Source organism: Petaurus breviceps, unplaced genomic scaffold, assembly GCF_028583685.1.
Source record: "Petaurus breviceps papuanus isolate PSGF00001 unplaced genomic scaffold, PetGlider_PUasm1.0 181, whole genome shotgun sequence".
Classification (NCBI taxonomy): domain Eukaryota; kingdom Metazoa; phylum Chordata; class Mammalia; order Diprotodontia; family Petauridae; genus Petaurus; species Petaurus breviceps.
The window spans coordinates 1,719,573-1,746,116 of NW_027185784.1; positions in this window are offsets into that span (position 1 = coordinate 1,719,573).

Below are 26,544 nucleotides of genomic sequence, written 5' to 3' on the forward strand. Positions count from 1 at the left end.
CTACAGCAGACTGCCTGTCTACTTTGCATACCCATTTGCTATGAAAGTATTCTGTTTTTTTAGTGCTTCCAAGGAAGATTCTTTTATAATGAACTTTCTCACTGTTTTTCTTGATAGTGTATGACTTTGCTCACATTATCTGCCATTCTGTGCCAAGACTTGGTTGCTATGCTCATTCTTGTCATCACCTAAATGCAAAGAGTAACTACCCTTTTTCTGCTACTTGAAGGAAGAACATCCACTTTCCCCATCCTTTCGCCCCTTACCTTGTTTGTTCTCTTTGCTCAGATGAATATGCATCTCTTCGTTGCATCCCTATCTGTCACATCCTAGGAGTGAGCCCAAGAAATGATGTGAGTAAAGGTAGAGAGGCACTTCCTGCTTTATATTTCTGGCATGCAACAAATGTTTATTATAAAGACAGTGATCATGAATTCCCCCCCCCTTAAATTTCATTGTGATATACATAAGGATAGACTATCAGTGTCCAAATTTCATACACATTCTGTTGACCAATCCTGTGCTGTAATAAGTTTGAATATCAGTATATGCTTCCTGGTTTGTTCAAATCCTTATTTTCCTCCAAGGATGCTAAATGCTCAGTAGAGGAGTGATGACAAAAGTGAATCATTTTTACAGGATGTCATGTTTCATGCTCATGTGAAGCCTTCAATTAAGTAGTCATTTGTCTTCTGACTAGAGAGAGATGAAATACCTTCAGTATACAGAAATGTCCTTTATAAGCCTATCTTTAGTAACTGACACTGCAGAAACACTTTTTCCCCATTCTCAAGGAGTATTAATGTTAAGGATATTTAATCTAGTTTCATATTTATGTGGTGAGGGGAGAAGAAATTGGAATTTTTCCCTTGAAGCAGAATGAACTTTTTTAAGATTCTTTAAATTCCTACCCCTCCCCCATAAGTCAATGAACTTCAATTACTTTACTCCAAAAGAAGCAATGTCAGCTATAAAGGAAGGATGAATACTATACTTGATAGTATAAATGAGGCATAATAATCAAAGAGAAAACTTTTTTATAGAGAAAGATATACAAACTACTGGAACCTTGGGACAGTAGTAATTTACACACCATTACTTATTCAGGGTTGCATTCCTAATTACCCCTTAGAAAAGGATAATTATCATATTGTAATGATTACTCCTTGAATCACATGATAGAAACAATGCTGATATCGGCATTTCTTAAAGAAATACAAGGTTAATAGGTTTCTAAAATTGTGTATATATATATATATATGTATATATATGGCAAAATTTGAAGAAAATTATATAATAAAATGCAGCACCCTTAAACAGGCATTGAAGTTTCCAACAAAATCTGTAACTTACTGACAACTTAAATTTACCTCAAACAAGTAGAAATATAATCAAAATCAAATTAAACATAACCTATGTTGGACATCTTTGAATCAGTCATTTTAATATTTAAGATTCCAAGTTGCTTAAGAACGGCTCTCTTTAAGTTCCAAAATGTTCTTTGCACATTAAATATCTAATCCAAAAGCTAAGGGGAGATAAAAGCCTCTCCTCTCATAGGCCTAAATGATTATCCTCACTTTATAACTGTAAAAGCAGAGAGAACCAACCTTCATGACTTGCCTAAGACCATATTTGCTTTAAGGTATATAGAGTAGCATTTAGAAGTACATCTTTCAATATATAACTATATTGTTATGAATTTTAAGTAGTAGAGAAGCATGTCAATAGAGGTAGAAATAATGCATGTGAAGTCAACTCTCTCTGGGCTACTTGTGGGTCATCCTGCTTGTAATACTAACTTGGCTTCTTCCTCAACCTGGGCCTTCAACATTTCTTGTCTGATATATCTATTCACACCATTAGGAGGTGGCATCCATTCAAAGAATGCACCCTCACTTTTGCAGAATTCAACTGAATGACATTTATTAAACACCTGTTACTGTGCCTTTAACTTGGTTCTAGGGAGCCAAGATGAAATTAAAAAATGAATTTTACAAAAAGAATGGTAAATGCTAAATGGGAGGGGGAGATAGAAACAGAGACAGAGACACAGAGAGAGGGAGGTAAGGAGAGAGACAGAGATAGAGAGAGAAAGTATAGAGAATAGAGGGTCAGCCTTGGCAACAGGAGAATCTGGGTTCAAATCCTGCTTCTGATTAGGCATGTGACCCTGGGCATATTCTTTAATCTTTCAGTATGCTAGAGAGCTAAGACTATACATTATAAATGCTTGACTGCCTGCATTGGTAGAGTGTCCATATTAAGAGTTCTCCAAACTGATATAAAATCCTAGGTCTTGATTCTTTAAGGGTGAGTAGATTGTGTGTGTTCTTTGTTTGTACATCTAGATATGTATCTAAATAGACACAACACACACATATACATACCCCCTATATACATAATAGGGCTAGTGACAGGTATAATCCACAAGGTATGTACACACACATACACACACACCTACTTCTGAGATAAGTTGGATTCATAATACAATTATTAATACAATATATTTCAGAGCCAGATGCCCATACATGCTTTGTGGATTGTGCTTTCCACTATTCTCCATTACTGTGGATTAGAGTTAACTATATATAAATGTTTTAGTAAATGAACCATGGAAGGTTATTTCCTTTTACAATTTCTCATTGCAAAGCAAATGTCTAAATCCAAAATGCTTGAAATGGATCTTTCACTGTATCTTAAATGCACAAAAACCACCATCTCAAAATTAAACATTTAAAATTCATACCCATGTAGGATTCATTTTCTGCTAAGGTCATAGCTAACAAAGTAGTTTTATGAAAAGTGCAAATCTGCAAGCAGTCACATGCAAGTGTTATTTATCCATGAGGTGTAGATCCATTGTTATGGCTCCCTTTTCGTAAATTTCATTTCGACTTATGGAGCTGTGTCATAAGCAGCCTAATTAATATGACTTATCCTTCAGCTAAACTGGAATGTTTTTCACTTTTCCTTTATCCTTTCACCTTGGGTCAAATTATTATTCCCCTCAACACCCCATTTATCTCTTCCACTCGCCCTGGGGAGCCCCTCGTGCAGAACAACTACGAGGGGCATAGAGGGGAACAACAATCTGGCAGGCTCATCATAAAATTTGATATGTAGTTCTTTCCCTTTCCAAGGGACCTATCCAGCTGAGACTGTATGAGGCCTCTGGGCCACACATGCAAATGCAACACGCTGACATCCCAAGAAAACTTATTTTTGCAGATAACTAAGCAGGGGAGGGGAATAACCCTTCAATAGAAAGACAGGGAATTGACATCCATCCGGCAGAGAAAAACCTTTCTGTTTGCTAGGAGCTTTGCATATAGAAGAGAGAAACAGTTATGTGCATCTGGCAGTAGAAAACATTTTTACAGGAGCATGCATGCATGGGATGGGATTCAGTTGTCATAACTGGCATTCACAATGCTAACCCTACCAGCACAATACACCTATGAACTTGTTACAGTTAAAGAATAAACACAAGCAGAGAAAAGAACAAATAGGACATTCATCTATTAAGTTCCTGTTGATTCGGTACTTTGTGAGATCTGAGAGTTTACTGGAATGGGTGCTACCTTCACCAGCTCAGGTCAGTACTCTTCCATGCCTTAATAGGTAGTTGGACTTCCTGAGTTTCTGTGGCTGAAAAACATTCTCACCTGATGATCAACATTAGAGTGATGATCTTTTCTACCTTTAGCTAAAAGGGCAACATGATGTAGTGGCTAGTGCAGGACTCCGAGTTAGGAAGAAATGAGCATCAACCTTATCTCTGATAGTTATTTGTATGAGATAAAGAACTCTCTGAGCCTCAGTTTCCTCATCTGTAAAAGGGAGAGAATGATACATACATTATTTATTTCAAAGGGAGTACCTGCCCCTCCTCACCCCACCCCCAATTGTTGTGAGCATCTAATGAGATATTTGCATGGTTCTTAGCACAATGCCTGGCATATAGAGAACCCATAATAAATTGTTTCCTTTCTTCCTTCTATCTGGGGAACCAACATATGCAAAAGGAAGGGAAGAAAGAAAAAGAGAGGGAGGAAAAAAAAGGAAAGAGGAAAGGAGAGAAGGAAAGAGAAAGGAAAGAATCAAGATGTAAGTGACTACTATGAGGTAGGTACTGTGCTGAGTGCTTTACAAATATTATCTCAGGAGATCCTCTTCAAAACCCTGAGAGTTAAGCCACTGAGAGAGAAAAGAAAGCAGAAATGGGGCAGAACTCAGAGGCCTGAATAAAAACTTAGAAGGCTTCACAATTTTGTACTTGTGTACACAACCTTAGTTGTGTAGAAGAGGTTGTATACCAATATGCTCCATGTCCTGTGTGAGACACCACACAACTGTCATTAAGCCAGCTGCTACCTCTACAGAGGGACTGCAATGACTATATCTGTTTACAAGCTCACTCTTCCCCACAGGTTCTGGTTCACTACTGCCACTGCTAGCTTAATCCTATGGTCACATGATCAGAGGGCACAGCTCAAACTAAATGGCACCTATAACACTGTGATACATTAAATAGGGTATGGTGATAGAAGTAGCCTTGTACCAGATAAGACCATATCAAGTACTCCATAGTCTACTTATTATTCATGTCCTGTCAGAGGTTGCCTGGAATAGTGGAAAGAATAGTTGCTCTGTAGTCAAAGGACTTCTGGAGTTCAAATCTTACCTCCAAAGCTTAACACCTCTATGACTTTGACCAACTCATTTAACCTCCTTTCATCTCACCTTCCTTATCTGTAAAATGAGGGAGTTGAAATAGAAGGTATCTAAGACCCTTTCCATCTCCAAGATTATGTTAGTGAATTAACAATATCTCTAAAACTTAATTACCCTATCTGTAAAATGGGTATAATAACATCTTTCCTGCTTGAAAATCAGATGCAACAATAAATATAAAAGCACTTAGTAAACAATAAAGCACTAGAGTACACTATTGATGAAAAATTATAGGGCATAAAGGGCAGAATATTAAATTCAGAAAGCCATGGATTCAAATCCTTTTTGTGTGACTAAGGGCAAATTCTTTACCTGACAGCCTCAATTTGCTTATCTCTAAAATGGGATTTATGATACCTAAAGTATTTGATTCACAGTGTTATTGAAAAAGCCAAATGACATGATATATGGAACATGTTTTGAAAATTTTAAAACACCATATAAATGTCAGTTATTATTAATTGCAATCTTCATTGTTAGCACCATCATCAACAACTCACATGAGTAAGATTTGAGGCTAGCCTCTTTTCCCAAATATTAATAAAGACCTAGGCATGAAGCCAGAGTCTGGGACAACCTCCACTCTCAACCCATTTTATTGAACAGTAAACAAACTGGGACTGTGAGAATAAAGTTAGTTCCTTCTACAAGTCTCCTATCTCAATAGCAGCCTTCCCACTCCCCATACTCCCAAATACCCAGTACTGGAAAAGCCTTCATTCAGCCTGAGTCATTTATCCTCTTTGGGTTCCAGTTTCCTTATTTTTAAAATGAGGAAATCCAGTCTATGCATGGTCACTATAGTATTAGCAAAGGCAAATATTTTCCATTTTTCTGATCAACTAGGGTAAGTCATGAGGAACTATGAACCTGCACCCAACTTTTGTGGCATATTGTCTGGGCAGAGGCTCTCATTTCCCTGCTGAATCTAACCAGTAACCAGTCAACATAATAAAGCTTTTCATGCTGGCTGCTTTTATCTATCTTTTTGTATCACCCTAATGAAGACAAAACCCAAGGTATTTTATGATGAATGGCATTCGTTAAAACTGAAGAGAAAAACTTTGTCCTTTTCTCCTAACTCCCTTGAGACTAGCATTGAGATGGGGTACTCAGAATCAGCAATTACTAAATTTTTTGACAGACAGCCTTAATAAATGGTTGCTTATTCTTACCGCTCATCATGGCATGATTTTTTCAAATACTGCCAAAAGAATACAAACACTAACAGATTTTACCAAACTGAAAAGGTATGGGTTATGGGATTTGGTATCTGCCAACTAAGTACTAACCTAGTTAAATATGGAGAGACATCACCCAAAGGCTGGTCACCAGATTACAAACTGTTTTGAGCAAGGCAATATTATGGTCTGGAATGAGTACCCTTACCAGTGAAAAGAGTCAAATGATCACCCTCCAGGGCTCCCCCAATCTCACATGTATATGTGTATAACATATACACAAGGAAGATTAATTGATAAATTAATGGATTCTTCTTAAATTTACCCCTGTTCAGGAAATTGGTTAGTTGAGAGACTGTAGCTCTTGATAAAACTGTAGTAGTAGACAATGATAAATGAAACTATTAAAGCTTAAAATGGGACTAAGAATTTAAAACATCCTGATTTTGAATTTAACTAGTCTTGCTTATGAGAACAAGGAGGCTGTGGACTACATCAATGAGTTTAAATTTTAGGCATATGTTTAAGATTATGTCACTAATCCATTTGTATTCATATTATATAAATCCCCATTTCATTTCACAAAGACATGTTAATACAATTACATATTTGATAGAACAAAGGGACAATGAACTGCATAATATGACTTGAAATTGAGGGTGAGAGAAGCTGTCTGAAACATGAATTTGAGATCCCTTGACCAAATTCCTTCTAAGCTCTCTTCCTGATCTAAGATTATAGGAGACCATGATTCTAGCTAAGTTTTCATAGTATGGTCAGATATACATAAATCTGGTCATGTCTCTCCCATACACCAAATCCATTATGGTTCCCAATATCTTACCAGCAAATATTAAATCACTTGTCTGACATTGAAGGGTTTCCACAAGCTAGCACTGCCTTACCTTTCTAGACAATCTTTAGGAACAACAAATAAAACCATATTTAAGCAAATGAATTTCCAAGGGAAAAGAATTTTGGGTTATCCTTGCTAGGTCTGATATGATTTTCCCTAAGAAAATGTAGTGTCTATTTTATAATCTGTTACTATTCCAAATAAAACAAATGAGTTTTTTTAATGAAAGAAAACTTATAATTCTGTATGGAATGTTTCTTGAGAAAAATTATTTTTTCTAAGATTAATTAAAAAGAAACATTGAAGAATTGATTATCTAATTTTAATATGTGCCCTGATCTTCTCATTCTTTCCAGTGAGTTAGATTCCAATTAAAATAACTTTTGTATTAAGGTTGTTTAGCTTTGATTTTGTGTCATTAGTTTGCTACTAAAACACAAACTATGTCATTATTAATAATTATATTAGATCTGTCAACTTGGCCTTAGGAAGCTATTCTAAGCAAATAAATGAGCATAGAAAACTATACTTGGGAAGTTCTGCAGCACACAAAAGTGGGAAATATGTTAGTATAAAGGAATTACATCTTTGTTATATTACCATCTTTATTAATATACCAAGAGCACAATGCATCATATGTTCAAAGATAGAATGCCCTACGTTTGCATCGCTTATTTGTGAACAACTTTGCACAACATAGGGTTTCCTTGTAGGATTAGCAAATACTGACTGACAACTACCAGATCCCCTTTTTATACAGTGACCAATATTATCTCTTCCCAAAACCTGCTTCTCATGACTCCACTATTTCTCTCAGTAGCATCGGTCTTACCTCGTTTCCCATGTTTGAAACCTTAACAATAGATTTTATTCTTCCCTTTCCTTCCTCTTTCATAGCTGATGACTTACAAAGTCTGTCCACTCTACCTTAACCCCATCTCTGACTTAGCACTTCCTCTCTATTCTCATAGCCATCGTGCTGATATAAGCTCTCATTACCACCTGCCTGGACTACCACAGTCATCTCCTAATAGGCATTCTCTCATTCATCTTTCACTAATTCTAATTTCATTTTTCATGTCACTGTTAGCCTGTTTTTCTATCATATAGGTTTCATCATGATATTCCTTTGGCGAAAAGCATTTGAATTGCTTTACTTGGCTTTCAAGGCCCTTTACAATCTGGTACCGCCTGTCTCTAATTAGTTTTATTCTGTTGCTGTGTTCTAAGCTGGACTATGTTGTGCCTTCTGTAGTATCTTGTCCTTTCCCATTTCTATCATTTTGCTCTTTTTAGGCAAAAAGATGAGATTTGGAAATGGATACAAAAAATATTTCTGGAGTGACTACTTATTTTCTGTGCCCAGAATGTTTCCTTTCCTTTTTTCCACTTAACAAAGTCCAAACTCCCCTTCTTCCAGTCATCCTCCCCTTATCCCTCCCATCAGTAATGACTCTCCCCCCAATCCAGGCTTCCCACACAACTAGAATTTTTCAGCGTCTCAGTGATATAAAAGTAATAAGCGAAAGCATTAACATGCCTACCTATTCATCACAATATTCTAATGAGAAAAAAATCTCAGATACAATAGAATTTTTGAACTGGGAGGGATTTAAGAACTCATCTACTCTCTCATTCTACTTATGAGGAAATTTGGAGCTTGGTAACAGTGCATGGATCACTTGAGCCTGGAGTTAGAAACACTCGAATTCAAATCTTCCCTCAGATGCTTACTATCTATGTGACCCTGGGCAAATCACTCAACCTGTGTGCCTCAGTTTCCTCAACTGTAAAATGGGGATAATAATAGCACCTACCTCACAGGGTTTGTTGTGAGGATCAAATGAGGTAATATATGTCAAGTGATTAGCATAGTGCATAGCACATAGTAGGTGCTATATAAACGCATATCCCCTTCCCTTCCCACTGGAACCAAGAGGGGAACAATGTGGTAAGATCACATAGGACACTCATGGTAGAACCAATACATTTTATATTGCTAATAGTCGCTGGGGTACTTATACCCAGTGGTTCCTCTGATTTAGTATTATGTGTCTCTAGCCACTAGCTTCACAGCAGTAGAGGCGCCGTTTCACATGCCTCGTCTTTTCCCTAGACTTCCTCTCAAGCTGACCCCTGAATGTGAAGAAAAGAAAGAACAGCACACCAAAATATCATCTGACTTCAGAGCTTAGATTATTTTGCACATTTCTTCCAAATGTCTCAACATGTTTTGATTTATCTCCATTTCTATAGATGCAAAATCCCATTACATAAAATTTCATTGCTATTACCAAGAATAGTTCTATATACAAAGTGGTTTTCACAGCCCAGCTGATGGTTCAGGCAAACACACTTTGATGATCTGTTTATCGTGAATTGTCGACATCATAATGCTATACAAGTGTTTCTTCTGGTCCCTGCCCTTGAAATAGTCATGCTTGGTAAAGAAGGAGCTTGATTATGCCCTGTTTGCATTCAGGGAAAGAATGAAGATGAACACATCTTCCCAGATGTTTAATCCCCAGAACAAAGGACTTGGAGAAACTTGATAGCTGTCTTCAAGTAGTTTAGAGGGCTGTCATATGGAAGAGGGATTAAGTTTGCTCTCTTTGAACCCAATGGTAAGGCTAAGAACAGTGAATGGAAATTGGAGAGAGGCAGGTAGATTTGGGCTTGATAGAAGGAAATATTTCTCAACAACTTTAGCTGTCTGAAAATGAAATGAGAAGCTCAGGAGGTAGTAGGATTTCCTTCACTAAAGTTTGTCCAGAAATGGCTAGATCACTTGTAGCAGCAAGCACCCCAAGCGTCCTCAGGGTTTGCTGCCAGCACAGGTTCTTGGATCTGCTCTGACAAAGGAAAGCAACTCAAAATGGGTTAACAAGCTTACTTTAATCAGTCAGACATATATCGTTTACCTAGTTCAGGGGAAAAAGGTCAGCACCCCGAACTTCAAAGTCTACAGGCAGAATTATCAAGACAGAAACAGATCAAGTAGACAGATTTCCAAACTGTCGAACCATTACATCCAGGGGGGGCTGTGGATAACGGCTTCCCAAAATCCAGATCAAATCACAGAACCCTTCTCAAAGTGAGCCCCCAAAACAAAGCTACACATCAGGGCTTATATAGCCTTCTCCTGGCTCAGAGAATGTAACAAACTTCTGGACCCACTGGCCAATCAAAAAGTATCTCCTGAAAAACAAGCCTCCCACCCCAGGCTCCAGGTGCACTTTAGCCTAGGGGCAGGGAAGATCTTCCAAATTTCCATTCCCATTACATCACTGCATTAGGGTAAATTAGATAAGCTGCTCTCTGAGGGTCCTTACAACTCTAAAATTCTAAAATTTTCTGAATTAGAAATGTAATTTGTCTTTATTTTATTCTGATTTCTATATCTAAGAAACCATCCTTTAAAAGTTTTCTAACACTTTATTACTTCAAATATTCTGATTGCCTTAAGCAAAACCTACCTAAACTTGTTTGGCAGCACAGTAAATAGAGTGCTGGACCTGGAGTCAGGGTGATCTGATTTCACATGCAGCCTCAAACACTTACTAGCTGTGTAATCCTGGGAAAGTAGGTTCACCTCTGTCTCAGTCCCCTCATCTGTAAAATAGAGATAATAATAGCAATCATTTCCTAGCATTGAAGATAAAGAGAAATAATATTTGTAAAGCACTTTGAAAATCTAAAGTGTTATGTAAATGCTAGCTGTTGTTGTTATTATAATTCCTATCTATTTATATCAAAACAACCTAGAAAAAAATTCCAGTTTTTGGAGAAAGAAATGGAAAAGGATAAAAGTTAAAATATGATGCACTGTAGAAGAATGTATAAAGTAGACTTCAAGTCAAAGGAGTCAGTCCCCTTACTTTTGTAATCAGTAAAATAAAATGATTGAGAAAGATGATCTTTGAGGTCCCTTATGCTTCTAAATTTATGATCTATTCAATTTCAGTTCAGAAGACATTTATAAATGTGGCAGATATATACTTAGTGTCAGATACAAAGACAAAAAACAGTCCCTATACTCAAGGAGCTGACATTCTTTGGGGGGTTAAAAAATATATTCACATATAAGTAAATAGTATAGATCTACTTCTGTGTATATGCAAAGTAAAGAGCCAGATGTAATATGTGGTAGTATTTATTAACAATAGAACAGGGGTTTCAAACAGTTCAAAGGAGAAGTAGAGGATAGTGCAGTGAGACATCAAAAGGATAGGGTAGGGATGTCTACGTGGCACAGTGAATAGAGCACCGGCCCTGGAATCAGGAGGACCTGAGTTCAAATCTGGCCTCAGACACTTAACACAAAACTAGCCATGTGACCTTGGGCAAGTCACTTAACCCCAATTGCCCTGCCTTCCCCCCCTACAAAAAGCAAAAACAAAAGGATAGAGGGGACATGGAGAGGTATCCTGGAATAGAGAAGGAAGTCAGAAAATACTCCTAAACCATGTACCTTCTGCCATGCTCCTACACTCCAGGTTGCCCTTAAATAATTATACATATAAGATGTATGCAGGGTAGATGGGAGGTCATTTCATAAAAGGAGGCAATAGCAATAGGTTGGACTTGGAAAAACCTCCTACAAGAGATTGGATTTTAGCATAGTCTTAATGAAACTAAGGGAATCAAGAAGCAGAGACTGGGAAGCCCAGTATGCCAGAGATAGCCAGTGAAAAGCCATGGAGATGGGAGGTGGAATGTACTGTACAAAGAATAGCAAATAAGCCAGACTAACAACACTGTGAAGTTCATGGAGGGGAATGAAGTATGAGAAGACTAACAGGAAACAAGATCACTTTGTCAGATGAGTGGACAGTGGATTGAGACATGGGGTGAGACTTGAGCAGGGAAACCCATCAGGAGGCTATTACAATAGTCCAGGTGAGAGGTCATGAGGACCTGAACTAGGGCTGCTGGTGCCTATGTGATAACAGAGTAGATTATACATACCAGAGATGTTACGAAAGTGGCAAAAAGTCTTGGTAGAAGATTGGATATATGGAGTGAGAGCAATTCATTCATTCATTCCATTCAGAATCACAGTGATTCTACAAGCAGTAGTTTGTCACATCCATCACAGTGGCAAAGGCAATGTCTGATTGATTTTAATCCTTTAATAAAGATGGCGGCCAGGTGTAAGACACATAAACACAGTTCACAGGATGGGTGCTCACACAGGTTCACTCTTATTCTGGTCAGACAGGAAAGACACTAAAAAGTAATAATCTTACTTTATTCTAGTCTGGTTTCTCAGAAAAGGATTGCTGATAATAAGAGGACAAACTCCTACAGCTTTCCCTAATCACCCTTCTTGCAGGGGCCAGCAAGAAGTGGGGGCAACTACCCCTACGTCTCTATGGGGTCAGTCGAGAAAGGAACTACTTGTGCATCCCCTAAATCTCTTCAGGCCTCAATGGGGGCCAGTTGAGGCAAACACAGATTTCCCCCAAGCCTTGATGGGTGTCAATGAAAGCACGCACAGCATTTGTGCATTCAACCCTAAGGTTCCCCATTCACTGCTCACTGTCCACTTGCTTTATAGGGGCAACAGACAAAGAAGGCATATTGCCACAAGTTTACATCACCCCATCCCTGTATCTCACTGTGCAGTTACAGTGGATGTTTATATTATTTATCATTATATAATGCTGCGCAAGCATGGTGTAGATGTTTTGAACCATAGTTATGGGAACTCATATCTAACACCTGGTATCAAGAGATTGTTATGGCTATGGATCCTGGGAAACTGAACTCTAAGAAACAATAACAAAAATCCACTTTACACACACTAAAATTCACCTTACAGCAGGGTGTATACTGATAGGCAGAGTGATCGTGCCTGATGGTGGAGTCTGGAGTCAGTGGAGCCCTGGGACCAGGATGAAGCTATGATGAGAGATGAGAGAGGTATGCCCTCTCAGCACACGTAACTCAGTCACAGGACTCACTCTTTATCAAGTAGATTATTACAGAGATTTTTCTCTGCTACTTTACTTCAAATATTCTGATTACTTAAAAGCCACTTAAACTAGGCTAATTGGCATAATGGATATAGTGGTGGGCCTGAAATTAGGAAGCCTATTGGTTGTGAGGTTCCAATGAGATATTTGTAAAGTGCTTACCACAGTGCCTGACACATAGTAGCACTATATAAATACCCATCTCCACAGGTCACAATGTTTTTCACTTGCCAATTGACTGCCAGGAACGTGATGATCAGTTCTGCTTCATCTCTAGAAGTACCTGTAGTTTTGTCATTTGCCTTCCAAACACATTTTTATTTTAACAAACAAAATTTCAAGAATTTGAATGCAAAAATCTAGATGTCAAATAGTTTATTATAAAGCTTCCTTCTTTAACTTAACCCACCCATTCCTACCCCTTTGGGAAAACTCTCCATACCAAAGGCTCTCACCTCTACTTTACTCCATAGAAATTTTTCTGTAGAAATTATCCCCATAATGCCTTTTGGCTCTCTGGTATAACTTGGAAGTACAAAATATTTTCACTTACAGAAGGAGGCAGCATGGTATCCTGGTGTCCTTTTAGAAGAAAAAATCCCAGTGTATCTCATGGTTATATAAAATATTCATTTATTTCATCGAAAAGTATTTGCTGACTATCCTCTATATGGATAGCATTTTGCTAGTGATATATGTAAGTACCCAATATGGCCCCAGCCTCCTAAGGGCTTTCAGTATAGTGGAACAAATTAAGCATAACAGACTGAAAAGTTAAGCAATAATATTAGGAAGTATTTGGTGTCAAATCCATGGTAAACTACAGAACAGTCTATGAAAATTATGAGAAATAAGAGAATACTATGGACTGTCCTGAATGGGAAAGGTACCACTGGGGAGGCAAAACTTGGGATAGAACATAGAGGATGGATGGGACCAAACATAGGCTAATGTTTCCAATAATGGATGAACAATTATAATAGCAATAATAATGATTCACATTTATATCGTGTTTAAAGAATTCCATACATTATTTAACTTGATCTTTACAGTAAGACTGGGAGGTAGGAAACAAATGCAAGGAGATTAGCTGAATAAACCTGCTAGGCACTGTACTAATAAATCTCATTTGATCCTTGCAACAATCCTGGGAGGTAAGTGCTACTGTTATCATCTCCATTTTAAAGTTGAAGAAACAGAGGCAAACAAATTACATGATTTATCCAAGGTCACACTGCTTGTGAGTTTCTGAAGCTGGATTTGAACTCAGGTCTTCCTGACTCCAGGTCCAGTGTTCTATCTATCCACTTTGCCACTTAGTTGCCCCCCTAGGCAGTTAGGGCTAGAAAATTCATCATGTTTTTTTCTATTTGACCTTTTATTCCCAAGGCAAGTATTTTATTTTATTTAAGTAAAGGCACAATATCTTTTTCCTCCTCATATATCATGATAAGATTATAAATAGTTTTGATTGATAAACTAAGAAGTAAGATACCCAGTCTATTAAGAATGTCTGTGTAAAAAGCAGGGCTTGAACCTAGATGTATCTGGCTTTCAGGCAAGTTCTCAATCCATTATATACACTGCTTCTCAGAGATATGTGTATGTGTGTGTGTGTGTGTGTGTGTGTGTGTGTGTGTGTGTGTGTGTGTAGAATAGAATAGGAAATGGACCTGCAAATTTATAGATGTGGGAAACACCAAGATGATGGGACATTCTACAATGTTACTTGGCAATGCAAGTGAGCACTATTGCTTCAGTTTTAGACATTTGTCTAGAGTGCTAAGGGATGAGATGACTTGCTTAGGGTCACATAGCCAGAATTTGCTAGAGTCAGGACTTGAACCCACATCTTTCTGTTTCCAAGATAAGATCTCTATTTGCTATGCTACTCTACCTCCTAGAATAAGACTATTTCCTATAAGAAAGGGAAAGCCTTTTATAGGAACTGGAACAGTCAGTGATAGGGCAAGTTTAGGAGAGGATTAAATGAGGAAAAGAACAATTATTGACATAGCAGTTAAAGAGGGAGAATAAAGAAAAGCTACTACAGCTCAGGTATGTATAAAGAGCTCTTATTTCTGAATTGAGAGAGAGGATAGGTTAGAAGTAGAGTGCATTGGAAAAGACAGCTGAATAGAGAAAGCAATTGGAGGGAACTGAAGGGTTCCCTTAAGACCCTAGGAAGCATCTTGCCAAGAAACACAAGATTTCTTGGCACCCTGGTATCTCAACTTCCACAAAGCAAGCTATGACTGCTCTTAGAATGCTGCACTACATGGTATTCATTTTCAGTACTCAAACCTTTTTGAAGCCTTAGCACATTATATCAATAGTAGTTTTAGTATAATTAGTTTTTTGCTGGTGGTGTGAATGGAAGCAGCCTGAGGGTCAGTTCTCCTTATGTCCTCTCAAATGCCCAATCAGTATTTGCTGAGTGGAATTAAACAGACAACTAGGATCTACAGTTAGTAGAAATGAACTAAGGTTAGCATCTCAAGAGAAAAACATTCCCCAAGAGCTAAGCAGAAAATAAATTCACATCTTCAAGTTTTCCAGCTAGGTTTTGTGACTCCATTTTCTACTCAGTAAAATATAGTTGGTGCAATAGCATATTTGCCAGTGTGCCCAGGAGTTCCATAAATATATGAATAATATCACATTTGCTTATGACTCTCCTTATCTAACCTTTGAACTTGATTTCTTTCCTGACTACCCTCATGTTGCCCTATGAATATCCTAGCAAAGAAATCTTTAAATATTCAGGATTAACTATATAATCTACTGTACCCACACTGTCTTCAGTGTCTAGGATGATCTTTAAACTTCTGCAGCAGAACTGAATTTAGAGGTTGAACAAGCAATTCCATCTCTCACACAAATTCATTCAATGAATATTTGTTTAAGCTGGAGAAGAGATGAGAAAATACACCTCCCTCCCTACTTTGCCAAGATGGAGGAGAGGGGAGGAAATGGGCATGGAACGTGACATGTACTACCAGATGTGGCAAATGTACTCATTTTCCTGAACTCTCTTTTGTGTTTCTTTTTTTTGTTTGTTTGTTTTTATAAGAGATAGCTTAGGGAAGATAGGATATATCACAAATAATGCTGATACTAAAAAGATACTTAAAATTATGTGTACATACGCACACATTCTTTTGAGCATCTGTGTTGTGCAAAGCACAGTGCCAGGCACAATAAAGAGCTACCAAGGCAAATAAGACATGTACCTTGTATTGCAGTAGTTTATTGTGTGTGGCACAGTGCAATGGAAAGGAGAGTGGGTTTTATGTCAGAAGACCTGAGCTGAAATCCCAGCTGGCAATTTACATAAACCCTCTGGGCCTTAATTTCCTCATCTATGATTCTATAAACTTCTAGGACCAGTTCCTAGAAGGCAAATTAATTAAGTTTGTCTTACATACAAATTCTTTATTCCATCCTTCTATACAAATATTTGGAACTCACTTTATATTCCTCCAATGTGGATATCTCTCGCAAGCAAATTTTCAATATATTCCCAAAACAGCCTATTAATTGGTTTCCTTACGTCAAGTCTCTCAGCACTGCAGGACATCATATGTGTGACCATACAAGGTGCATCTCTGTAAGCACGAATCTGACCATATGATTTAACCGACTCCAGTGATTTCCTACTGTTTCTAGGATAAAATCTAAAATTTAGCCTGATTGCAGTCTACTTTTGAATCTCCTTGGGCTTTAGACCTAACCAACATTCAGCTTCCTATGATCTACAAATACTGGCCTTCTCTCTATTCCTCACATACAATAGCATTTACTATTGGTCTTGCTACTTTTGCACTGACTGTCTCACATTCCTGAAATGTACTCTCACCTTTCCACTCCATCTTAGAACATTTTCTTCCTCAAAGACATAGCTTAAGAAATATATCATGCATGAAGCCTTTCTTGATCTAACCATCTGGTAGTGCCCTTCATTCCAAACTGTTTTATATTTAACTATTTTGTACATATTTGCATTTATTCATTCTATATTAATGTTATATATGTACATGTATGGGATCTCTGTGTGTTGATACTTGTATCTCCCCCTCCTTCAGAATATAAACTCTTTGCAAATAGAAGTTATCTCATTCTATGTATGTGTATGACCAGGACCTAGGACAGTTCCTGATATATAAGTAAGTGCTAAATAAATGCTTGCTATTGAAAGATTGATTCTTTCCCCTCCACTATTCCCTTTCAAATTGACTAGTCTCCTTGAGACTAAAGATGTTAACTAGGAAAATCTGCAAAAACAAATCCTGCTAATGTGTTCATAGGAGAAGGGTAAAGGTTGCTTACAAGTTATGAATCATAGCACTTAGACCTAAAAGGGATTTTAACAATCTTCTAGTGAGCAGAATAGTATCTAGTTTATAAATAAGGAATCTGAGTCTCAGAGAGGTAATATGATTTGTCCAAGGTTATAAGAATTATAAATAGCAGGGCTGGGACTTGAACCCAGGTCAATTCTCTGATTTCAGACGCATTAATCTTTCAAGTACACAATGCTCTCTCATTGTGCATTTATCCTTCAGGATAAGATTGTGAAATACGGGCTTGATAGTACAGTTAAGTGGATTGGCAGCTGGGTGAATAATAATATTCAAAGAGTATTGTTCTCTGAATAGTGTCAACTTGCAAGGAAGTTTCTATTGAGGAATCAGAAGACTCTGACCTTGACCCTGCTTTTCCTGCTCAAAGTCTATCAATCTCGTGGAGGAAGAAATTATAATAATAGCTTTTATGTATTTTGTACAGATGACATAAGTCTGTAAAGGATGGTTAATACAATAGATAATAGAATCAAAATCCAAAATTTTCTTTCTAGGCTGAAACCTTCAAAACTTAGCAGGGATGATAAATGTATAGTTGGCAGAGACCTTAGGGATCATCTGGTCCAAATTCCCCCAGCCCCAATTTAAAGATCAAGTAACTAAAGTCTCAAAAAGTGAAATGACTTTTCAAAGTAATATAAGCAGAATGTATCAAAACTGGAGATTTAGCAGAAGTGTTCAGGCACAAAACTCAGTTTTCCCTACACTAATCTATATAAGTATGCATAATTTAGTATCAAAAAAATGCTATATTTTGAAGAGACCTCACTTTAAAAAAGTATCTGGGGGATTTTGTGGGCATTAATCTGAATGTGAACTAAGGTATGATGTAGCTGCTTTTTTTTTACTAGAAAAAAAAGTTATGTTAATTAGGTTCTATTAATAGAACATAGTATCCAGATCATGGATCTTAATAGCTGCACATTATGCTAGTCTGAGAACAGCTAAATAGGGATAGTGACTGAACCTGTGAAGTCATTCGTATATGGAACTCCCAGATGAGGAAGCCAATTCTACCAATACATGTTGGCAACTTCTCTGCAATTTATAATCTTAGAGAATTACCTAAGGCACTGAGAGGTAGTGACTTGTCCAGAATCACACAGCCAATAAATGGCAGATAGCAATTAAACCCAGGTCTTCCAGGCTTGAAGGCCAGCACTCTCTCTTCATTATGTCCTCTTTCTGCTAGATATAGATATTTAAGTAATTTCTTTTAATTCCAGCTACCACATTTAAATATAACTATGCAAATAGCATCACTTTCCACAGAAGTAATATAGTCACTTCACATCAGGATGAGGTAGATGAATGGTTATCTTAAATCAACCAGCAGGTGGCGATAATACTCTATGATGCATAACTAGCAACCTTTCCCATTTGCCAGAATATCTTTTGCCAATTGATATTTTTTATCCAGTCAGCTATTGGCAACTTGGGAAGGGGCAAAAAAGTCAAAATATAATAATACCAATATGTATGTATAACATCTTAAATTCCAAATGATCATAGTTTCTTGCAAGTGTAGAAATGAGCTAAAATACAAAGGCTTAGAAGAGTTGGCCATGTCTTTCTGAAGTTTGAGGTTAGCTAAAACAAAAATTTGCACATCACTATAGCCAGCTCCTACCTAGGAAATACTTCATATTAAATTGTTTTGTGCATTTAACTTTATGAGATGTCATTGCACTTTTCCTTACCATATTTTCATAAGTTGAGTTATTACCTAGTTTTATCTTACTGAGTTGTCTGCCTCAACAGATTTAAGCCTTTCCACTTATCCCTAATGTTTTCAACAGCTTTCTTTCCTTTAGGGTATGAAAGAAAGGTGTTGCATATGCCTGTTCATTCCTTAGCAGTACATCTAATATGAAATTCTTTAGGGGATTGGGTGGGAAATGAAATGTTTTGAGAGCTGCTTTTATTAATCCAAATTATTTGGAGCCATTTGCTTTCCATTATCTTTATACTGAGTGACTGAATATAACTCATCTTCACTTCTTCAGACATTTCAGCAATGGAAAAACTAGAGTATCTCCTTGCCATTTCTTCTTTGTGACACAATTTTCCAAAAGAGAAAAGGGGAAAACCCCTCATATCGATACTTAACAAAATAGACATTTTAAGTTGTGCTGTGATCAACTGACTATAGGATATGATCAGTATTTTATTTTTCAAGGCTTATTTTCCTATCTCATTTATGTACCTCAAATAAATCAAAAATAGTTCTGAGGAGAGGAGGGAGACAGAGAAGGGAAGAGAGAGAGCAAGAGAGAGTGTAAAGGAAAAAAATGAAAAAAGAAAAAGCTGAGAGCAATTTATAGATATATTTTCCATGTTTTAGACATATTCATAGTTATATGTGTATGTACACATACTATATATGTGTTATCTATAAACATAGATACATATGTATCATTATGTATAACTGTGAATATATACATGCTATAAATATACATATTTATTTATACTGAAATTATGTCTATGACATATTATCAATTCCCTTTTCCTCCCCGACTGAAATGTAGTTGGATGGAAAACTTACATTTGTCTTTGACAGAAACTACAAATGGATAAAGAACTGAACCCAGATTTTAAAAGAAGAGTGGATCAGTTTACGTTTGGGAAGTGGGCAGTCCTATTATTGACACCAAGCTATGTTCTGAAACAAAAACCTTATCTGTATAATAACAAAGTACATATAATACACTCATCACTGTGAGTGATGAGATAGCACAGTGTCTGGGGAACTAAAATTTGAGGATGCTATAAAAATAGTGAAGAGGTGTATAGTTAGCATAGGTAGACTATAATATGTAACATATGAAGAATTGTGCAGGGGAGACAATGTGAAAGATTTCATCAAGGAAATGCATGAACAAAATAATGAACAGCTAGTCATATAGAGAAAGAAGGAGGGATACCTAATGATCAATTTGCCTACCTTGTTGGATTGCACACAATATCAAGGGAGTTGGATGAAGGCTGCAATCCTACAGGGTGTACCCATTGTTAATAATTTAGGGGATGACATGAATAAGTGACATCAAAGTAGAAGATTTAGATGGATTATTATCTGCCTTGTTAGAAGAATTTGCATCAGTGATCCACCCATTTACATCTCAGAGCCACTGAAGTACTTAAATATACAAGTTTATGAAACCGAGAAAGAGTATTTGTGATTTCCCAGACAATACTACTATTAATGATAATAGCTAGACTTTAATATAGCGCTTCATTTTTTTTTTCAAAATGTTATATCATTTGAACCTAACAACAGCCTGGGAGGTATTTTATATTATCCCAATTTTTATATTATATTTTATATTTATATATATACATATATTTTATATTATATCCCAATTTTACAGATGAGGAAACTAAGACAAACATAAATTAATGGCTTTTCAAAGGTCACGCAGCTAGTAGTTGTCTGAGATAAGATTTCAATTCAAATCTCCGTGTTCTATTCACTATGCCACACTGCTGCCTCCTTCTTTAAAGAGAATTCATGTGAGGATGACCTTCATTATCATTTCTAAACTACTTAATTGGCATTTTATATATGTCATACAAAATATTCCACTTTTTGGGCAAAAGACCAAAATATTCAGGCACATCTCCAAAGGAATTATTTTAAAATAGTTTCAGAATTTAACAAGAGGATAGCATATCCATGGCACAATGAGTTGAGAACAATATCAATGGTAGTTAACTCACATTTTAGAGAGGAGTGGAAAGGATGGGGACAAGACCTATTATTTTGTTGGTATTGAAAATTCCTATGAAGGACATTTGCTCTATCAATGAGGGCCAGCAACTATTCTGGGGCACTAAGAGGGATCTGTTGACTTGAGGAAGTTCTCTTTGCCAATGTAAGTTGGCACCATTCTGAAACTTATAGTTCTGCAACTTATATAGTTATTAGTCTTAGAAAATTGCCTAGAGTACTAAATGTACATAAAGGCACCTGAGAGCACATATTGACTTAGAAAACCACATTAACATTAACATAAATCTTTGATTTCTTATATTTTTATTTATTCTGCTATATATTTATATGTAATATAAATATGTATTTTATTTATATTATAAAATAATGTATTGTTTTATTTACATTGTATATAATATATTTATATATTATATAATATCATTATATATAAAATATGATATATTTTAATCTGGTTCAGGCCTCACTTGGGAGTGTTGGGGGCTGCATGTGGCATGTTTAAAACCTCTAGCCTGGAGCACTGGGAAGCACAGTGCCCAGAGTTAGTCAGCAAGCATATATCAGAGTTGAAGCATGAGCTCAGGGCTTCCTGCCTCTAAGGCCAAGGCTTTCTAACTTACAGCGTATTTTTCTCATTACAACCCAATGAAGCAAATAGTACAAGTGTTAATATCCTTGGTTTACAAATGTAGAAACTGAGACTCAGAAAGGATACATAAATTGTCCCAGAATATATAAGGAATAACTATCAAATGTAGGACAGAACCCATGCAGGCCTACTGACTCCAGGTATAATCATTAAGAAGGAAAAAAAGTAATATGGCCTTGATATATATGGAACCAAGAAATTCAGGCAGCTAGATTCACCAAGGATGTCTTAACAGTGCATTGCTAGTGAACTCCAATGTTCAGTCCCAATAGCAAAGTGTACATATTCTTTGAGCTTCCCTTACAGCTTCCAATCAGAGGTGGTTGGGGTTGGGGTGGAGATAAGTATGTACCTATATTAACTACTGAGAACTCAGTAAATGGTGACATCATCATGGACACAAATGATGATGTCATTATTTGCATTTTCTCATCTGCATTTTGACACTGTGTAGTGTTTTAGTTTTAGGCATTGGGATTGGCAGGAGCTGTCCCTGTGCCCTCAATCCTGCCTCTACTATTGTTTTTGCAAACTGTATTCAAGGATACTGCCCACCACGTCTATCCCCAGGCACAGTACCATGCAGTTCCACTTGACACACAAGTAGCAATGAGAAAAGCCAGTGGCTATCTGCTATAGTTCCCACTGAGTTAGCTTGTCATTCAGAAACTGTACCAGGGAAAATAAGTGGAAACTAAAGCAATTCTCTAGATAATTCAAACATCATTTTAAAAAGGCACTTTTGTTATGAGTTTTCTGATAATTGAGACAGAAGTGATTTGCAACCAAAATTATCCAAAATCTTGCCCATTTCTGCAATTTTTGTGTTGATTGTGTTTCCATTCTTGAGAAATGGAAGAAAAAAAATATGTACTAAAGCAGGTTAACACCTAAGTATTTTTACAGATGGAGTATTAGGGGTAGCTAGGTGGCACAGTGAATAGAGCATCAGTCCTGGAGTCAGGAGTTGGGTTCAAATCTGGCCTCAGGCACTTAACATTTACTAGCTGTGTGACCTTGGGCAAGTCACTTAACCCCAACTGACTACCTTCCCCCTCTAAAAAAAGACCCCCAAAATGGAGTATTAGTATTAAACTCACAGTCAAGAAGATCTTCATGCAGACCTCACATCTACCGCAGTCACATCACCTCAATCTTCTCATCTGTAAAATGGGGAAGACAATACCTGTAGCACCACAGCGCTGTTGTCAATGTCACGTGAGGTAACAGGGGTAAAGCCCTTTAGAAGTTTTAGATTGCTATACAGATTCCTATTGTCATTATAATGCACTATGACTGCAAATTTTCTCTAACAGTTTAAACTTCTGTCAGCTTTGAAGTATTTGATAAAGCAATATACAAATAAGGATTTTTTTTCTATACTTCTACCAATTCAGCAACTCTTCAGTAACTTTCAATCTTAGACAATTGACTAAATGTAACTGAGGGGTTAAGTGAATTGCCCAGAGTCACAAAATCAGTATGTGTCACATACAGGGCTTAAACGTAGGCCAAAGCCAATTCTCTATCTTCTGTGCCACACTGGTTCTTATACCGTGTTTCCCCGATAATAAGACCTATCCCGAAAATAAGCCCTCCCCTTACTGTGTAAGATTCCTCTAAAATAAGCCCTCCCCCGAAAATAAGCCCTATTGAGATTGCTACTGTAGTGAAGGTGATCCCCTGCGCTACACACTACATTGCAGTACCCTCTGTATACACCGTTCCCCCCCCCGTGAAACGCACGCCGCGCTCCGAGCTGCATCCAATCAGAACTGCAGCAGTGAGCGCGTCATCCTGTTCTTCCCCAGTGATTTGCTTATTGAATAAAGGTACATTTTTTTGTTCACATTTACCTGTTTATTAAAATTGCTGTCAATGTTCATTAAAATAAGCCCTCCCCTGAAAATAAGCCCTCTGTTGTTTTTCTGTCCAAAAAAATAATAAGACAGTGTCTTATTATCGGGGAAACATGGTATTTATAAAATGCTTTCTAGTTGACAAAGTATTTTCCTCAAAATCCAGTGGTAGCATAAGTATTATTCTCATTGTAAAAATAAAACCACTGAAGTTCAAAGATGATAAGTGAGTTACTCCAAGACAAACGGGATAACTCTCAGTGCTAGCATAAAACCCTGGCCTCCTGACCCCATACTTGACTTTTAGCAAGAAAAGAAGATAAGAGAACCTTGACAAACATGGGACCAATATTCTGTCACTGACATGAGACACTAGGAAAGCATCATATACTATGTTTCACACTTGAAAGTTTAGGGATATACCTTAAATACGTGTAACTTTCTAATAATAATGCATCGTGGATTCATCATGCATGATCTCTAATTTTATATATGGATACAGATATCTGTGTGTATCCCCCACATATTGTTTTGAGGGTCTGAAAAAGAGGAAATAGAAGAATCAATAGCAAAATGTGGGATTAACAAAGAGAAATTGTCATTGGCATACTTTCCATTTATATGTCTCCTTTGATTTCAGTTTTCTTCCCTCAAAGTTTTCTTTTCAGGGATAGCAAACCATACAAAATATATTAACTTTACATTGACAACTTGAAACAGAAATAAGAATAGGAGGTATCTGTTAAAAATGAAAATTTAATAATTATAATAATTTAATCTCTATGAGGATTAGAATCACCTAATTATAGGATTTAGAACTGCAGTGGTCCTTAGAGATTGAATTAGTGAATGAATAAATGGATGAATGATCATTTCTTAAATTCTTAGTAGTCTAACACCCTCATTTATATATGAGGACCCTGGGGCCCAAGGAAGTTATCTCAGGATTCAAAGAATTTGGTATTGTAAGGGCCTCAGCAACCACCTAGTAATGAAAGGAATCAGCGCTACATAACATACCTAACACGTGGCCATCCAACCTCTACATGAAGACTTCTAGTTAAAGGAAACCACTCACCTCTCAAGACAACCCATTCCCCTTCACTTGGTCGCATGTACCTATCATACCTGGTTCTACTCTGTAGGGTCTAAAAAGAACAAATTAGATTCCTTTACAACACGGCAATTCTTAAAATATTTGAGGTAAGCTATCATATACAAATTAAATCTTTTTCCTCCAAGCTAGCCATCCTCATTTTCTTCAGCAGATTCTCATGAGACATGGACTCATCACTGTGGTTACCCTACCCTATATGCTTATCATCTAATGTGGTACCCAGAATGTAGTACCTAAAATGTGGTACCCAGAATTGCACATGATAGGCCATATTCAGCCTGATAAGAACAAGGTCCAGAGGGAGTATTAACTCCTTATTCCTGGAAGCTGTGATTCTTGTATTGTAGCCCAAGATTTCATTGGGTTGTGTTGTTGTTGTCGCTTGCCAAATCACATTGCTAACTCATATTGAGTAAATGACTTGCCTAAGGTGATATAGCCAATCTGTGACCTAGTTAGGACTAGAAGCCAACCCTAATTGCCAGTCCAGACTACCCACTAAAACACAGTTATGTAGAAAACTACAAATAAATTCCAATTCACAAAAGAATTCTCAAATGACTGTCTAATAAAGAAATGGACATGTCAAGAAACTTTGCTGGAGTACCATGTTTATCCTTTTAACTCCCCAGCCAGTATTAAGAGCATTCCATTTCTGTCTTGCAAGATTTCTCCCATCTTCCATCTTACTTCTGCCCCCACACAATAGAATGTGGTCATTTCCTTATATAAAGCACCTGAGCATTACAATCCAAGTATATTCTATATTGCTTATCTGCCTAGAGAATCCATTCTGTACATGCAAAAAAAAAAATCCACTGAAATAAAAAGTTGAGCTTAGAAATAAAAGTCATCAAAAAATTTAACATGATACTAAAAATAGCCCCCAAAAGATTATTTTTCCCAAGGCAATTTTTTTAGTATTTAGAAATCTTTACTTTTGCTATTAATTGTTCCTAACATGAAAAAAAATCAATTAATTAAAAAGATAAAGTGATATTCTATATCATGATATTATCAAGCCTAGTAATATTTTAACAGAAATATATTTAATGGGCCTAGCTCATTCTTAAATGAATAGTGCTCCACTGAATTTGATAGCATGTGACTGGAAGAAAGATTAATAAGAAGACAGATAACGTTCTTTTGTAAAAGATATTTGCAGGAAACCATTAGAAGCTGAATAGGTACAGAAAATCAATAACACTCCAGTACCAATTTCAGCAACATTAAAATTATGGTGCTTTTTGATATTTATGATGATATAGGTACCAAATCATTTCATTTTTATCTTCCATTGCATAGTCATTTTTCTTTGTTATCCAGGCGCCATTGGAAACCTTGATCAGTTCCTTGTACAAGTATTTTATAGGTGCTCTGGGTTTCAAAACAGCTGTTCTCAAAGATCTTTAACTTTAACAGTCTATTCCTGCCAGTTTAATATGCACATGGATTAGTAAAGCCCTTTCCTTTTGGAAAAGACATAATCACTGCAAAAGATTAGGACATTCAACAAACTACTTAAAGACATTCAGGTAAATAGGATAATCTGCTAGGCTTTTTTTTTCATTAAAAAATAATCATTTTTAATGTTTATTTTATTTAATTTTTAATTTAGTGAATAGAGCACTGGCCCTGGAGTCAGAAGGACCTGAGTTCAAATCTAGCCTCAGACACTTGACACACTTACTAGCCGTGTGACCTTGGGCAAGTCACTTAACCCCAATTGCCCTGCCTTCCCCCCTCCAAAAAAAAGGGCAAAAAAAAAGATTAATTTTTTTTTTTAATAATAGTGTGTAAATCTCATTATTTTAAATACGATCCTGATGAAAGGGTGAGGCTGGAATTTTACCTCCCTCACTTAAATCCAATTCACTTGTAAGTCATGGCATCACCTTCATGGTTTCATGATCCTCTTCGAGAACAAAGGACAAACAACAACAAATATGTAAAAGTTAGATTGAAAAGGTAATTTAACCAAAGTAAAAATATCATTATAGGATGAAGAGATGTCTCTTCCAAATTCTAATTTCTTTTCCTTTTGTCAGATATGCTGGTCTGGGCTCTTATTCA